This window comes from Solea senegalensis, linkage group LG3 (assembly GCF_019176455.1).
Source record: "Solea senegalensis isolate Sse05_10M linkage group LG3, IFAPA_SoseM_1, whole genome shotgun sequence".
Taxonomy (NCBI): Eukaryota; Metazoa; Chordata; class Actinopteri; order Pleuronectiformes; family Soleidae; genus Solea; species Solea senegalensis.
In genome coordinates this window covers 17096923-17114817 of record NC_058023.1, presented here as the reverse complement: position 1 = coordinate 17114817, position 17895 = coordinate 17096923, and the positions used below count along the sequence as shown (strand labels likewise).

At 38.3% G+C, this 17895-nt stretch overlaps 1 protein-coding gene across 2 annotated transcripts in view; it reads right to left on the bottom strand.

The window, feature by feature from the left end:
- The window catches only part of nat16 (N-acetyltransferase 16), a 36198-nt gene extending 18854 nt beyond the window's left edge, over nt 1-17344 (bottom strand). For both annotated transcript variants that reach the window (XM_044020956.1, XM_044020955.1), the window contains exon 1: nt 17146-17344. The gene's annotated coding sequence lies outside the window, so the exon portion shown is untranslated. The remainder of the gene's footprint in view (nt 1-17145) is intronic.
- Between the last annotated feature and the right edge of the window lie 551 nt (nt 17345-17895).

The following is a 17895-nucleotide window of genomic DNA, read 5'->3' as shown; positions in this document are numbered from 1 at the left end:
GCAGATGTGCAGAATGTGACAGATAATAGAATGAAACTTATATTAGGGCTGTTAGTCAACTCAAAAACTCCTGGTTCTACTGAAACATCCAAGCAAAGTGGAGCGCCAAGCAAATATTCATCAACTGATTATGATGATGGATATGACATTTCTCTGCAGCAACGTCAGTTTAACAGTGGCACTGCATCAGTATCACTTCATTCATTGTTGATGATTAAGATGATTATGATTAAATAATTAAGACAAGTGAGCATTTTCTTGCAAATGAAAAGACCAAAAGGATTTGTGAAATATTAAACCAGAAAACAATCATTCATGAGAGATGCAAAAGCGAAACTTGCCTACAGCGCAGATTATGAACTCCCCGCGACATTCACTTCACACAGTGGTTCTTAAGGCAGAACACTCTCTCTTTTCTGGCCCCCTTTGAGCAGTTAACTAAAGAGATCAGCTCATCTGATGCATCTGTTATTCCCTTAATTGCAGCATTAAAGTGTCTTCTACACAAAGAGGTTGAGACGGACCACAGAGTGAAAACCATTAAGAGTCTGTCAACACGTTTTACTAAGATCTACTCGAATCCCCTGCACTTCGTCGTGACTGTATTCGATCCTCGTCATAAAGCTGCACGTAGAGAAATGAACCAGGCTGCGTTGGATACGAAGAGCCCGCTTGGAGACGGAGAAGCCACAGCACAGGAGCGATGCACAGAAAAAAAGGCCCGTCTGATAAGATCCACCTAAATATTTTCATAGATTACAGAATTGGCATAATAATTTCTTTCGGAGTTTCTGTTTTCAGCCAAGTTTTTCCTGATTTTTCCATTTCAGACAACAATTTTCATTTCGGTGCATCCCTCCTCAAGTGGCCCTTACCTTTGAAAGAACTCCGAGGTCAATCACCTGTCATCACATGAAGCGGTCACCCCCTCCAGAGAAGCATTATTTTTCTTGTACTAACTGAACCGCTTCAGCAAGAGTTCTTAATGGTTTCCGAACACCACCTGTACCATGCAGCTCTTTGGTCATGAATAACGCATTAACTGAGGCCGTATGTTTAATTCAGACAATAAGATCGGCCAGGTGTAGGGTTACCAACTGTTTTCTCTTTTCTCATACGGTTAATTCCCCTAATGAGCTTCTTTTTCTTTAGTCTAGTTGTTTAGTTTACAAATATAAAGTTGCTTTTTTCAGTTACATTTAGAGCATAATCAAATCTGCGATGAGTCTGAAATAAACAAATATTTTATTTCAGAGTTCTGGTCATGGGGAGCAATTTCAGGTAAAGATTTTATACATATATACATATGTATATATATTGATGAAAGGCAACATCAGACATTTAAACTTTCAAATATCAGCATTATTGAAATCTATCAAATTAGATGACAGTCACAAAGGAAGTTTGTATGAATTAGTTTCAGTGGCATATTAATCCACATTTGGTGCTCCAATTTGTATTTGGGGCATCAGGATGGTGTGTGTGTGTGTGCGTGCGTGTGTGTTTGATTGAGACTCAGTAAACTACAGTGTGTTCATGGTGCTGAGGGAAGATGGCAGCCAATGCAACAGTGGTGCATTAGCATGCATCGTGCATGATCTGATCATGTGAGGAATGTGGCACGTCACACCTGCTGTTAGAGACACATGAGATCTCACTTTCCCCCACGACGATCAACATGATTCTAAGAGTGAGAGTTTGTAAAAAAAAAAAGGTAAACCACAGATTATTGATATGTTTATTAACTGTAAATGATTGTTTAGTCTAAGCATTTAATAATGTTATTCAGGTTAATTATCTAAGGGTTTATAAAGCCACTGGTAACGTTGGTTAACACAATAATATTAATAATGTGAGCCTGAAACTACCACATGGATCCTAAACATTTGTGGAACATGTTTCCCACTTTACAATAAGAGTAGCAAGAAACATTATTAAAGGGTACTAGTTGTTAATTAATGCTAAATTATGAGTATTTGATTATTTGCTTGATCGTAAAAAGTCAACGAGTGACTATTCGTAAAATATTAAAAAGATACAAATATTTTCTCAATGATTTATAAAAGCAACATCTTTTTACCTCATTTGTGGTGCAACTGTGTTTTTATTTACCAGAGTCTTTAAAGGCTGCTCCTGTTAGATTAACATGCTGTGAACCACTAGCTCTCATGCACTGGAGTTTAGAATATTCTGTAAATAATACCACTAAATATTTAAATATAATTTTTGCTAGAAATGCCCATCCCTTTAATAATGCTTATTCTGTTACTCCCATACATTTATGAAGTCACCGTTTTTAATGTCATTTTTAAATGAAACAGTAATAGTAGCTTTAGACATTTGAATAATAATATAATATAAATTAACAACCTAATTATCCTCAATAACATTCATACATGTTTAGTTATTAAAAGTACTTGTATAAGCATTTACAAACAGTCACTTAATGTTTGTAAATGCTTATACAAGTACTTTTAATAAAATTTTTTGTAAGTGTGGCAGGTCAGAGGTCATGAGCTAAACAGTGTATGACCATGTAAATGTTAAATGGTTTGTATTTACACAGCACTTTTCTATTTTGGATGACCTCTCAAAGCTGCCTGACACTACAGTTTTGCCATTCACACCCATTCACTCACACTTTCATACTTTCATCCATGTGCGCTGCATTTTCTATCGTTCATCTTTCACTCCACTCATGAATGATCTGCTTCTGAGTGAGTTTACAGCTTAATTAATACCAAGTCTGAACCAGGGCTGCAACTAATGGTTATTTTCTTTAATAATAGTTAAGTCATTTGATTCATATAATTTTGTTTTGTCCACAAGACGAAGATATTCAGTTCACTGCAATGGAGCAAAGAAAGCAGAACATCTGCACATTTAAAGCTACAGTGTGTAACTTCCAGTGAGCTTTTGTTATTGTTGTTTTTCTGCCTCTGTTTGGTCTCTGTGAACAGAAATGACATAATGTTATTTGTTTGCTGCGTCCTTCATCTGAACAGACCTGACCTGAGGGAGCATCCATGTCTATAGCAGAGTAGCAGAGCAGGGAAAAGATCATGTCAAACTGAACGACTGGGTTTTTTTGAGCCGTAGAATCAACTTCTGATACTACAAATTGTTTACAATTGTCTCACTTTAGTAGCACAATGTTGCGTAACATAATAAAAGTCACTTCCTGTGTGCAGAGTGGGAATATCCCTGGGTGACCTGAGATCTAAATGCCGCTATACTGAGAAACACAGAGGGAATCCTGTGGCGCTGACAGGCTAAATCAGCATTGCATGAACTCAATTGTCATTTTTTTAAATGTAAAAATTCCGTACTACAGCTTTACGAAGCTGAAATCAGAGAACTTCCAAAAAAATTCAAAAAATTGTGAAAATGTATTTTTGTGTTCAGACACACACACACACACACACTCTGCCAGTGTAACACATACTGTATATTGAGTTTGTGTTTTCTTTCTTTTCTTTTTTTGGTCTGACTCTCTTTTGGACTCTTTCCATATTTAGGTGAAAAAAATAAAAAGTGTGACTACTTCCTGTTATCTAATGTATTACAACAGGTGTGGAATGACTACTAAAGCTATACATAACAATAAAAACTTTTTTTATTAACTAACAGAATGAAAGACATTGCAAAAAAAAAACAAAAGTAAGTAGTGCCCAGCTGGTTCATGAAAGGAGCCTCTGCATCACTTTTGTATTTAGCTGCAACACAACTTTGCACTACTAAAATGAAATATAGTACAAAAACGTCATGTAAAATGTGTATTTTATTTTGTAAGAATAACTACTAAAAAGGCAAAATAACGTGCACCAGCCATTGCTTGGACAGGAAGTAGTCACAGTAGTTGGGGGATGGGTCAGGATAATGCGTTTGACGTGCACAGACATCTGTAGGTGGGAAATGTAAGATGAAACAGTCAGAATGAGAGATAAGTAGACAGCAGAAAATGAGAGCTTTGTATCTGTGTCTCCCTTTGTGCAGTTTCCAGATGGAGGCTGAGCAAGTGTGTGTGTGTGTGTGTGGGTGTGTGTGGGTATTACTACTGTTGTGGGGACCTAAAACTGTTTACACAGTCACATTATGGGGACTTGTCTTCCTTGTGGGGACAAAAATCAAGTCCCCACAACGTAAATGACAACATTTTAAGGTTTTAAGGTTAGGTTGAGGTTAGGGTTAGGATTAGGCCAGTAGTAATTGTGGTTAAGGTTAGAGTAAGTCTCCAGAAAATGAATGTAAGTCAATGCAATGTCCCCTCAAGTCATGCTTGTCCAACATGTGTGTGTGTGTGAGATATTCTTCTCATGACTCTGCATTGACTTTCATTTGGACAATTCAAATCTTATATTCCTAAATCTAACCTAACTACTGGTCTTGACAAGGTCAGTGGTTGTGCCAGAAAAGGTCACACAGGGGTAACAAATACAAGATCACACACACAGTCTGGTTTCCATGACTTCAGAAGACATTACGTTGACTTACATGCATTTCCTGGAGACTAACATTAACCATTAACTATGACCTCTACATGGTATTTTGCACACACACACAGCACAGTATGCCTTCAGTTAAAAATGTAACAGTACTATACTACTGGAAAACTACAACAGAAGTGCTATTAATGGTAAAGGTAGCAGTCTTTGTATGGTGGCAGCTATTTTTGAATCCCATGTAAGGGTTGGTGAGGTTGCTCTGAGTTGGAAATAAAGGTTCCTTAGACAGGAATGGGCCCTGACCATGGGAACAAATCAAACACTCAAAATCAACTTGATGTGGCACAGCTTTTGCGGGCTCCAGGTAACACCCATACTTGACCATAGTCAGAAAAGATGTTTAGTTTATCAACCTGTCCTCCAACCCCTGAAACGTAACTATGGGTCGTTTTTTTTCCAACCCCCGAATACGACGTAAAGGTATGTTTTTACTAGTATTTTTCAACTCGAATAGGGCAAAAAAAGACAGGGTTGGTAGTAAAAATAAAATAAAATAATAATAATAAGAAGAAGACAAATAAGAAGAATGCATTTGATTAGAATAGCGCCTTATCTAATAACTGTTGCAACATACTTCACAATGAAAAACTTTTATAACACGAGACATAAAAATATCATTAGAAGCTCAACATAATAAATATTTAAAAATAAATCACTCTGATCTTCTCAGTTGAAGAACACAAGATCAGTGAAAACACAATTGATGATCATACAATTTGGAATCTGTATCTCTCTGTAAACTAGTATGTATTGAATCAGTAAACTTTGACTTTGGTGAGATGGATCATGCTGTGGTTCAGTATGTTTCGTACCTGCATTACGTTAATCGTGATACTAATTAGATCGAGCATGGACTGGATCGCAAACATGCAGTGGATCAACAGCTCCAACCATGGACTTTGGCACGGGAGCGTGAGCAGGTCACATAGCAGTTGTCAGTTGGAAAAGACTCTGCATGAACTAATAATAAGATTAATTTAACTTATCAAGCACAGGCGATCTGAGGGTTTAGTACTTTGTTATGAGACTACATATATAACTGTGTACCACTAGTCAATCATGAGAGTTTACGTAGATATTGAATATCACTAATGTCTCTGACTATGTTATTATTTACTTCATATGGTGGGTTCACACCGAATGCAACACGACATCTCCAGTGATCACATTACATACAGAGTCAATGTAAAGACGCAGCACAAATGTCACCTCTGTCGTATTGCCATACACGATTCAAACATCATGAAAGCCATCAGCATTGAGACTCTTCAATTTACCAATGCTGAAGCAGAAATGGAAGATAGTTGGTTTGCAAGTCAAGCGGGTGAGAGGACAGAATGTATCTAAGGAGGTTGTACTACCTGGTAACTTAAAAGCTTTAATGAGCTTTAAAAAGCTTAAAAAAATGAAAAGTCAAAAGTGTTAACTTGCTCTGTGTTTGGTGTAGTTCTTTAGTTTAGGCAGAAGTGATGCCACTTGATTCACAAAAAGAATAGCTTCAAATTGCAATGATTGAAAACACAAAGAAGCACCAACAAAAGGTTGGAGAAGTGAATTCTACTGCTCTAAAAAACCCGCTCAATAAACACTTATCCCCGCCCACCCTTGCTCTGCCGCTGCATACACACAAATGCTCCTTCAATCAAGTCTGATAGTTTTGCTTGACATAGCCTGTTTTCAGATGAAGGACGCTGCATACAAATCAGCGCAACCTTGCATACCATGAGTTAGGAACCCAAGATGGCTGCCACAATACAAACACTAATTATTTTACTGTTATCAGCACACTTCCACAGTAAATCAGTCACACAAACGGTACTATTTGACTTTTATCCATGGACATGTTGTTACACTCTTTGTTAGTTTGCTAGCCCATGATACATCTTAAATACTTCTCCCTGGAACACGGTGACGTAACTCCCAGCTCCAACTTCTGAGTTCCAATATAAATGGAAAGCAGCATTAAATCATCCACCCCAGCCAGCTACTGGTGCTATTAATCAATATATAATTCATTAGCCACGCTTGTGATTATGTATTATTGACACTTGGAAAAACAGATGGAGGACAGTCCATGGATGTAATTATTAATTTCCTCCACTCTTCTGTAGTAGAATGTGTCTCATTCCCATTCAGGATGAACTCCCATTCATCTGGACAGAAGTGTTTATCTTATGAAGGTGGACAGAAACGTTCACAGGCTGACGAAGGGTGCTTTTCCATTCTACACTTCTAGCACGACTCGGCTCAACTCAACTCAACTCTACTCTGTGTTTTTGCTTTTCCATTAGGTAAAAATGGAACGGAAAATGACGTGTCCGACACCATAGCAACTGTAGTCGAGTTGAGCAGAGGCAAGTAGAGAACCATAAGAAGGAATGATGCCAGAGCACATAAACACATTTAATAGCTAATTAAGGACTTTGTGATCAATAGTGTGCAGCTGAATGTCAGAGGGGGAGGGACAGCCTTGAAAATGACCCACGGTCTGGACGTCCTACCACAGCCACCACCCAAGAAGAGTCTGCATAATGCATAATCACTGGGTTTGCGTTTGAAACGTAGCCCAAAGATCTTCATTATTCAAAATGAATAAATTACACTTGCACTGGATAACAGTCTGCCACTGAAGATGTGACAACAGCCTCTCGATAGTTTCCACTACAGCAACTGGCATCCCATTCATAGTTGTGGATTGACCTCCGTGGACCTGGCAGCTCTTCCAGCTAAGGGAACTTTGAGACAGCTGACAGCTGAGTGGCAGGAGCAGTAATAGGAGTGGACTCATGTGTGTTCATTCCACACGAGTGTCACATATCGATTTACATTCTTAGTAAAACACAAGACTGCCCAACGATATATATACATTTCATTAAAACATGTTTTATGTCATTCTAATGTACAGCTACATATAGTAGATATCCTAATGAGGTCCCTCTCCTGCTAATGTTTCCACAGTGATCTGAGGGCATGTAATGATTCTGCTTACTGGCTCCACTAATGGCATCAGTCTGAGAATAGAAACTCCGTCCTTCTATTTTTAATCCATACAGCAAATTTGGCTTTCATCCCGTTTTACCTATGGGCAGATGAGTAGCTTAATGGTCATGTCAGCAAAGAGAAGTACCTAAAAAATATAGCTTGCTATATTCTACAGTATATATATCTTTTTTTTCAAATGATGACTACAATCCATTGCAATACATCTCTAAATGTGAGCTACGGGCCAGTTGAAACTGGTCTCTTTTTGCAGTTTTATCATTTTGCATGTAAAACTACCTTTTCATATAAGTAAGTGTCAAATCCAGCTTAGTAAGCGACAGTCCCAATCTGGAAGTTTTAGCTTTGTTGTCTCAAACTAGTTTTAGAGGGAGAAACTGTAGAGATACTGCTATATAGAGTAGGGCTGAAACAAGTACTTGATTCCTAAATGAATTGTCAACTATTTTGGTAGTTGATTCATTGTTTTATTTTTCTATTTTTTTGGTACTTTAAAGAATAAGAATTAAAAGAAGTTTTCTTCTTTGCTCCACATAACAAAGAAATCTGTTATGACAAGGTAGTGACACAGCCCAACACATTCTAGGGGAAACACTTAAATTGGACAATGTTCAGCATTCAAGAAGAAATGAATCCATAATTCACCTTATAAGTAATAGGCTGTGTAAAGTAGTGGTAGAAATTACAGGGTACCTCACGATATGATGCTATATGTAATCTATGATCCACGATACCAGTAATATCACATTACACAAGAGCCATTCTGCATGAAGCTTGCATGTGTGTGTATTCTCCGGGTTCTCCGGGTTCTCCGGTTTCCTCCCACGCTTCGCAAACACTCTAAACTGACCATCGGTGTGAGTGTGAGAGTGGGTGGTTGTTCGTCTCTATATGTGTCCCTGTAATGAACTGGCAACCTGTCCAGGGCGTACCCAACCTTTCACCCTGTCAGCTGAGCTTGCCACCAGCGCCCCCCACCACCCTCATGTGAAGGACAAAGTGGTGTTAGATGAATGAGTGAGAACAAAGTGCAATTTTCCCTCGCAAAAAGATTTCAGGTAACAATGCCCTGTGGGTGCAACTGGCAGGGACTATTGAGTGCCTTCATTTATTCATTAAAATACCCATATTTCCCTGGCATATCGATTATCATATTGCACGAGGAAGGAAGTAGATATATCACCACATCGATATTACCCTACCACTAGAGTAAAGTGATGATTTGTTGTTGTTGTTGATGACATCACTGTAATCTGAATATCTATAGATTTACTCTGGACTGCAGACAGGAAAACTGATGAGCATGTTAGTCATTAACGGACAGTGGTCAGTGGCATACCCGTCACTATGGGTGGGCCATAGGGGACCAGGCCCGCCCCCGAAGATGGTTGTGGCCCAAACGAGGCACAGATTTTTATTTGTATTGTATATTATCATATTAGTATTATATATATAAATAAATAAATTACTTGATAAATACTAATGTTTAAAAACATTAAAAATATGTGCCTGGTTGGCATAGTCAATAAAATCAGAAGAGCCGCTGTTCACCACACAGGAGCTGAAAAGTGACAACGCATCACTCACTGTCTCCCAGGACAGAACACATGCAGATGACCAGTGTGTTCTGTAATATCCTCGACCTGCTGTAATAAATGCTCAGTTCTTTATGAAAAAAATGCGTTGATGACACAAAGAAACTTCTTCGTGCGCCTCGCAACTGAATTGCGCTCTGTCCACATGAGCGCAAAAGCCCGACACGAGCCCCTACAGGAGCATTTGATATGCATATGTTAATGCATTAATGAATTAAACAGTTTTAAGTTTTAAGAAATAATTCATTTTTAGTGAGTTATGAATGAAAAAAAATAAAAGGGGCTTTTATCTGTGATTTCAAGAGGGGATTCAATGTCACCTGTATTCACATTACACATCTATTTATTTTCACTTTGTACTTTGATTATTGAAATTATATGCAAATGAATAATGAAATGCAGTCAAAATGACCGCTATGGTATTTCTAGTAGGTACATTATTTCTGCTAGTTTGAGTGTTAATGATAAATTGATAAAAATGTAAAAGTGGTTGGGACAAAATTGTTGACAAAATTGAGTTTATTTGTACCCAAATGTTTAAATGCACTTATTGTAAGTCGCTTTGGATAAAAGCGTCTGCTAAATGACATGTAATGTAATGTAATGTAATGTAAGTTATTGTCGTAACACTCATACCATGGATATTATTTTAAATTGAGGTTTATAAGTCACCCACAGCATTGTAAGTGAGCATGTGCGTGTTGTTGTTCAGCACCGGTTTCTGTATGCGCTCCGGGACCTGTGCCCGTCTCCTCATCCCTGCGCTGTCATATGTATACTTTGGGTTCCGACACCTTACGAGGGTGGAGTGGCTCAGTGGTTAAGACCGGAATCAGGTTGTGCTCAATTCCCTTGTAAGTCGCTTTGGATAAAAGTGTCTGCTAAATGACATGTAATGTAATGTAATTTATATATTATAGGACCAAATACCTGGTCCTATAGCTGTTGGTTATGTTTCACGTGATGACCACATGCTGCGCGAATAGAGTATAGGATAATAAAAAATATACGTACTGTAGGCTAATAATTGTGCCCTCCCATGCATTTCATATGCCCCCCTTAAGACTAAGGTCTGGCGACGGGTCTGCTCAGTGGAGCAGCCAGTTGTCTTTCAAATAAAAGGTTGTGGGTTTGACTCTCGGCTCCAGGACTGTAACCCCAATGACACATGGTGATATGTCATTAGCAAGACACTGTGAGAAGATGTGCTGTAAATGGGAGTGAATGGCAAAACCTGTAGTGTATAGCAGCTTTGATTGCGCTAGAAAACAATAGAAATACAATTGACCATATCTGCGAGTGCATTTTTTCTCTTCTATATTTCTACATATTTAATATCTTTACACAAGCTTTCATTTTTGAACAGCTTTCTCTAACAAATCCCTGTCGTCTGGCTCACATGCAGGTTTTCTGTGCAGCTGCTCACAAGCGACTTGACTCAGCTGCACGTCTCTCTCTGCCTCAGTGCGACTGCTTCTGCTTGTGCACAGGCTGCATCTGTGGACACGTCAATCCTCTGCTCTCCCTTTGGGATCTTCAACATCAACGTCCTCAACCAATACAATGGCAGGTATGATCATCACTGAGAGTCCATGCAGGTGCTATCATTGGCCACACTTCAGCAGATCGTATTTTACTTTCTATAGATTCAGTGATGTCACACTATATTCAGTGAGAGACACATTCATGCTTGTCCATTTCATTTACATTTTTTCAGAATCAGAAATACTTTACTACTTTACTACAACATTAATTCTGGGGGGAATTGTTTTTGACATATAGGGCGAATGCTGTGAAAAGAGAGCAAGAGTGAACGGATTTTACAAGCATCAGTGAACGCATCACAGCTGAGCAGAAATATCGTCACAGAGACGAGAGAGAGAGACGGCGCAGGTGATGTGCTGTTCTGACAACAGCGTCAGCGAGTGTTTCAGGTCATAACTAAAGCACACTTTTTCTGTACTTTTTCATTAATCCCCTTCTTTGCATTTAACCCATCCTCTACTAGAAACCTTCCTAGAATTTGTCGCAACAAGTAGCCACTGAGCAGCGCCCAGGGAGCAATGGATTTCCCTTTTCTCTCTGGCCTACACTACTTAACACACACACGTCATTTTGTCCATGCCTACTCGTTTTCTCTTTTGTAGACATCATGCTACCAAAAACAAGAGGCACATCAGCAGGCGTTTTTTAACCACAATTCACAATTATTCTTTACAACAGGAAAGTATCTGTTATCAATTACGGTAGTTGACTTTTTTAGTAGTTGACAGTTAATATACAGTAATGTAACAACACGGTCATATTATGGTAACAATGTTTTAATATGGTGGTAGGATTATGATAATATAATGAAACTTCCAGTTTGGTGATGACAACGGTAATAAAGAGATAATATTAAAATAAAACCATCGTTTCCAAAGTAAGATCTAGGTATAAATATAGACTACTATAAGAGAAATACCCTCACAATACAATATTTGGGAATCAGAATTAGTATTTATCATATTATAATGTTAAAATTCCCTTATGTCTTACACACTTTTTCTGATGTTACGACCATGCTATTACTTGGTGATTACGATAGAAATAAAATAGTAGATAAATAAATTTACTTCATTTCACAAAACTCCAAGAGTGAGAGCAGACTCTAATCCTTTCTCCTAACATTGTACAATGAGCATTACTTACATTTCAACAGTAGATTTGACAGCAGTGGTGCAAACCTTCAACTGAAGAGCGGCTGTTCAAGACGGGGAAGAAACATTTCTGAAGTGATACTGACAGAATTTAACCAATGAACAGAAACCTCACCTTCTAAATTCTACAGCTGCTGTGGGGAGTAAATCATCAGTGTTTGTTATTTTCAGTTTTATTGCCAGACCCAAGGTCTATTACACATTTGTTTCAGTTATTTTACATGTTTGTTTCAGTTCTATTACATGGGCGATTACATGTTTGTTTCTGTTCTTTTATAGTCTATTACATGTTTGTTTCACTTCTATTACATGCTCTATTACATGTTTGTTTCACTTCTATTACATGTTATATTACCTGTTTGTTTCACTTCTATTACATGCTTGTTTCACTTCTATTACATGGGCTATTACATGTTTGTTACACTTCAATTACATGGTGTATTACATGTTTGTTTCACTTCTATTACATGGGCTATTACATGTTTGTTTCACTTCTATTACATGGTGTATTACATGTTTGTTTCACTTCTATTACATGGTTTATTACATGTTCGTTTCACTTCTATTACATGGTCTATTACATGTTTGTTTCACTTCTATTACATGCTTGTTTCACTTCTATTACATGGTGTATTATATGTTTGTTTCACTTCTATTACATGATCTATTACTTGTTTGTTTCACTTCTATTACTTGTTTGTTTCACTTCTATTACATGGGCTATCACATGTTTGTTTCAGTTATTTTTCATGGTGTATTACATTTTTGTTTCATTTCTATTACATGGTCTATTACATGTTCGTTTCACTTCTATTACATAGTGTATTACATGTTTTTTTCACTTCTATTACATGATCTATTACTTGTTTGTTTCACTTCTATTACATGATCTATTACTTGTTTGTTTCACTTCTATTACATGGTCTATTACATGTTTGTTTCACTTCTATTACATGGTCTATTACATGTTTGTTTCACTTCTATTACATGGTCTATTACATGTTTGTTTCACTTCAATTACATGGTCTATTACATATTTCTTTCACTTCTATTACATAGTATTACATGCTTGTTTCACTCTATTACATGATCTATTACTTGTTTGTTTCACTTCTATTACATGGCTATTACATGTTTGTTTACACTTCTATTACATGGTCTATTACATGTTCGTTTCACTTCTATTACATAGTGTATTACATGTTTGTTTCACTTCTATTACATGATCTATTACTTGTTTGTTTCACTTCTATTACATGATCTATTACTTGTTTGTTTCACTTCTATTACATGGTCTATTACATGTTTGTTTCACTTCTATTACATGGTCTATTACATGTTTGTTTCACTTCTATTACATGGTCTATTACATGTTTGTTTCACTTCAATTACATGGTCTATTACATATTTCTTTCACTTCTATTACATGGCGTATTATTTGTTTGTTTCACTGCTATTACATATTTGTTTCAGTTCTTTTACATGGTCTAGTACATGTTTGTTTCGGTGTGTGAGTCAAAATCATTTGGAGTGCTTAAGTCATGATTATATATTATATTATATGCCTCTCTCCGTTTAAGTATCTAGTTGAGATCTCGTAATCGCAAATTTTATATAAATTATTGATTCCTTTTCATAATTTGGGTTATTTTTGTATATGTTTTTTGTTTTCTTTGTCTTTTTTCAATGTTTTTAAAACTATTAAAACCGGCCCGCAGTATTATGTGCCCGCAGCACCATAATACTACAAATCCCAAGATGCACTGTGAGTGCATTGGTGTGTACCGACTGCCCGCAAGCGGGCGTGGTCCCGCGTCTTCTCTTCATGAGCAGCAGCACAGTCACGTGAGCGCTGCTGAGTTTGTACGTTTCACCCCCGACACAATGCCTGAGCTGCGCACCCAAGTTGCGCGCACACTGTCTATGTTCTAAATCACATAGGAGTCGTCTTACTGATGAACACCTGAACTCAATCCTGAGGATTTCCTCAGCTCAGAGCCTGACGCCAAACATTAATGAACTTGTATTCAAGATGAGACACCAAGTATCGAGCTCAGCCTCAGACAAGTGAGCAGAAAGGACTTGCACTTGATATTTCTTTGAAGGGAATTATTTTTTTTTTCAAGTTTGCACTAACCTTTCTAATTTTATTATAAAAGACATTGGTGAGGATCAGAGCTGCACACTGATTTGTTTTTAATGCATGCTGTTTCCTTTTTGCATTTATCTTGCCATTGTGCTTTGAAAGAAAATTACATTTTGCTGTTTACCTGTTAAAAAAAAGAAGAAGAAAAAAAGTTATCAATTTGTTACTGAAAGATTTTATTTATGTTTTGCTTAATTTAATGATTAATGTTAAGTGCAATATAGGCTGTGTTATTGGTATTGGTTCAATATGTGCAATAATTGCGAGTTTTAATAAACATTGAACCAATTGCTGTAGATAAACTCACGCGCTGTATTGTACATACGAAATGGTCATCCAAGTCCTTAGGTGGTGCTGTTGGTGAAACACCTGAAAACTGGGGACTTGGTTTGATTGAACGGGAATTATGAAATGTGTCACACCTTCATTTAGTTTGGTTCACTTTCATGCTACACTTTGTAAGTGGACCAAAACCACCAAGACAACATCATGCATTTACAACACCTGCTTGCCCGAAACGAGCAGAATAAGCTGCCCAGGGTTCACTTGTAAGGGAACCAAGACTCCCGTTCTCAGGCAGAACCTTGTTCCCCTGTTTGGTCCGCACCAGAGTTCAGTATAAGCTTTTACACCTGCCCAAACAAAGAGGACTATACAAGGAAACAAACTCTGGTCCGTTTAAAGTGGATCAAACAGCTCTTGTGTGAAAGTGCCCTAAGAGCAAGTATCCATGAGTCAGGCTGGTTCTTGGTGCAGTGCACACACACAATGCTGACTAGAGCCACGTAAAGAAATTAGATTAAATCACAAGTTTGCAGTCCACAGTCTGGATGAGCCTCTCAGTCCTATCAACAGTCCGAAACCCCAAATAGATATTTTCTTATTCTATCAAACATCCATCCATCCACCTTCTACCGCTTTATCCCCTACATGAGGTTCGCGCTGTACTGTGCCAATCTCAGCTGACATGGGGCGAAAGGCAGGGTCACACTCTGGACAGATCACCAGTCCATCACAGGGACACATATAAAGACAAACAACCACTCACTCTAGGCCCTTGTTCCAACTGGGTTTCAAACCCAGGTCTTGTTGCTGCAAAGGCCAGAGTACTAACCACTACACCAACCGTGTGGCCCTATATTAAACATAAAACAGAAATTATATTTAACAATCTGGTTGTATCGGTCACCATTGTCGCTTAAAAATTATTTCTAAATAGTTGATTTTCATCCCTAATCAGTAGTAGTATTAATTCTTCCCTGTTGTCAAAACTTACAAGCACAAAATAGAAGACACTTCTTTGACACAATCAGCATAATTATGAATGAATTCCTCTTGATAGTAGTATTTTGAATGTTAATAAAATACTGCATTTCCAGCTCAGTCACTCCAAGGGACGGGACAATTTCTATAATTGGAATAATCGCGAAGGAGGAAAATCATTCAAATGTCACTGCTGTTGAGCGCACAGTCCTATTGATTTGTTTTCAAGAGCCACAAAGGGGAGCCTACATCTGTCCACTCCATTCCAACATCTCACGATTTACAATTTCTTGTTGTTTTACTGCAAAGATGTAGACACACATGTCGTCAGATTAGAGTTGTGTATCACAAGTGAGCTCTTGTTGGGAATAGAGCTCTAATGTTTTAGACTTCAAAAATATTACTTCACTATTAATGCCTAAACGTATTAAGTTAATCCAAACTAAATTTACCAAATAATAATAAAGATAACGTTAGTTTGAATTCACTTAATCAATTTATGTGGTACCAACTTAAGTAATATTTTTCAGTTTGTCAATCTTTTATTTCAGTGAAAATAGAGAGAGATTCTTGTAAAAAAAAGTGATCTTCTACCAGTCCAAGTAAAACCAATAATGTATCCTGCTAAGCTTAGTACACGCTTTTAGAAAGTGTTCACAAATACAGACACGTTTGTTTTAATATTGCATAAGTTCAGCTATCTTTTTTGTAATGTTAGTTACATGAGTTCATCTGTTTCCATTGTGTCCTCCAACTGTAACTATGGGTCGTGTTTTCCAACCCCTGAATATATGTTTTTACTACACTGGTGCAGTATTTTATCAACACGAATACGCACAGGTGTTACTGAGGTTAGGGTTAGGGCAAAAAAGACCGGGTTAGGCAGTAAAAATAAAAAGGTGGTATAGTTAGGGAGTCAAACTCTTGTCGACCACACTCAGGTGCAGTGACGAGAGGACGTTCACAAACATTATGACCATTTGTTTGCAACATTAGCACAATTTGGAACGCATGTGATATTTTTTTTTTGTGAAATAACTGTAAGTGACATTAATTCACCTTGGTCCTGCATATTGAAAAGTAAAAAGAAATTAACCTTTATTCAACCAGGACAAAACACACTGAGATTAAAAATCTGTTTCAGGTGTGTCCTGGCCAAGAAAGATTAGTGACATTAGCAGTTTGTTTCCTGTGTACTGGAGCGTTTTTGCAGACAATATTGTTGTAACGTGTAAAACAAAATGAAAAATGGCAACATAGTTTAATACAGAGATTGACCCGTGTGTAGGAACATCTTCTCTAAGCTTATGTATATAAACCAAATAGAGATAGAATACAGACAGAGACCCATTAAACCCCTTTTTAAAACATATATTCACAAATAATATTCGATCTTTAGGTCACGATGAGCCCGGATTGAAATGTCTCAGATGGTCACACGGCTGTGGTCACACTTTCCACCGCACATCCTGTGTGTGTGTGTGTGTGTGTGTAACGTGAAGATGAGCATAATGACCTTGCAGTGTCCTGATGTTGTGTATATTTATATCAATGTGTTCAGACAGTTATCGCGCTGGACGGAGGCCTGATGATGTGTGTGACGTCATCGCCGTGATAGCGGAGCACACAGGATGATATGGAAGAATCTAAGAAGGTCAGCATCCGAGCCTCCAACACACTTCACATCACGTTGCATAACACAACATCCAGCCCGAAAAATAAATGAATCACACAGTCTGATGGAGACGGTAATAAAGAGAGCGGGCCCTCACAGCCTCTCTCTCTATCACGCACACACACGCACACACACACACACACACACAGACACACACACACTCTATCTCTCTCTCTCCTTCGCTATATGTCACAGCGGGCTGCTGGTGATTTTCCTTCCCGGGAACCGTTATGTAACGCGGGACTCAGGCTGCGGTTCTTACCGAGGGTGATGGCCGGAGGCTCGGCTGTTGTGTCCTTGGGGTCGGTGCCGGTGATCGGAGGAGGAGAGGAGAACAGGATGGTGCGGGTGCACGAGCTCCACGGTTCCGGTGATGAATGGAAGAAAGACGGACAGGCTCTCTGTGTGATGCACGGCAGACTTAAGGCAAGCCACAAGCCCCGCCTCTCCCAGTTCAACGTCAAGCCTGTCGTGCTGGACTCACTGGAGCGGCTCAGCATCACTGCAGCCCTCCCTCCCTCTCTCTCTCTCTCTCTCTCTCGCTCTCTCTCTGTGTGTGTGTGCGGGACCTAAACCTGTCTACACAGTCACACATAAGGACTTGTCTTTCTTATGGGGACAAATATCAAGTCCCCATAACATAAATGATTACATTTTAAGGCAGAGGTGTCAAGCCAGAATGGAGTTGTTCAGTATTGGTTAGACAATGAAAAAATAGATTTAGTATTATATTCTGTCTGTATTCTATCACCTCACTGTGTTCAAAGGAAGAGGAGGTCATGTTTCCATTAGAACAAAAAATTAAATGGGGGGGCCGCATGTAATCAAGTGGGCACTTTTGACACCTCTGTTTTAAGGTGTGAAACCTGCAGCCCTTCAGTACAGTTCATGTCAGTGTCAGGACAGTGTGTGAATGGCTATGAAAGATGTGGGATTGAAAAACACACATCTTTCACATACAGTAGATGCACTGTATGAATGGGTGAATAGAAAAGCTTTAGTGTAAAGCAGC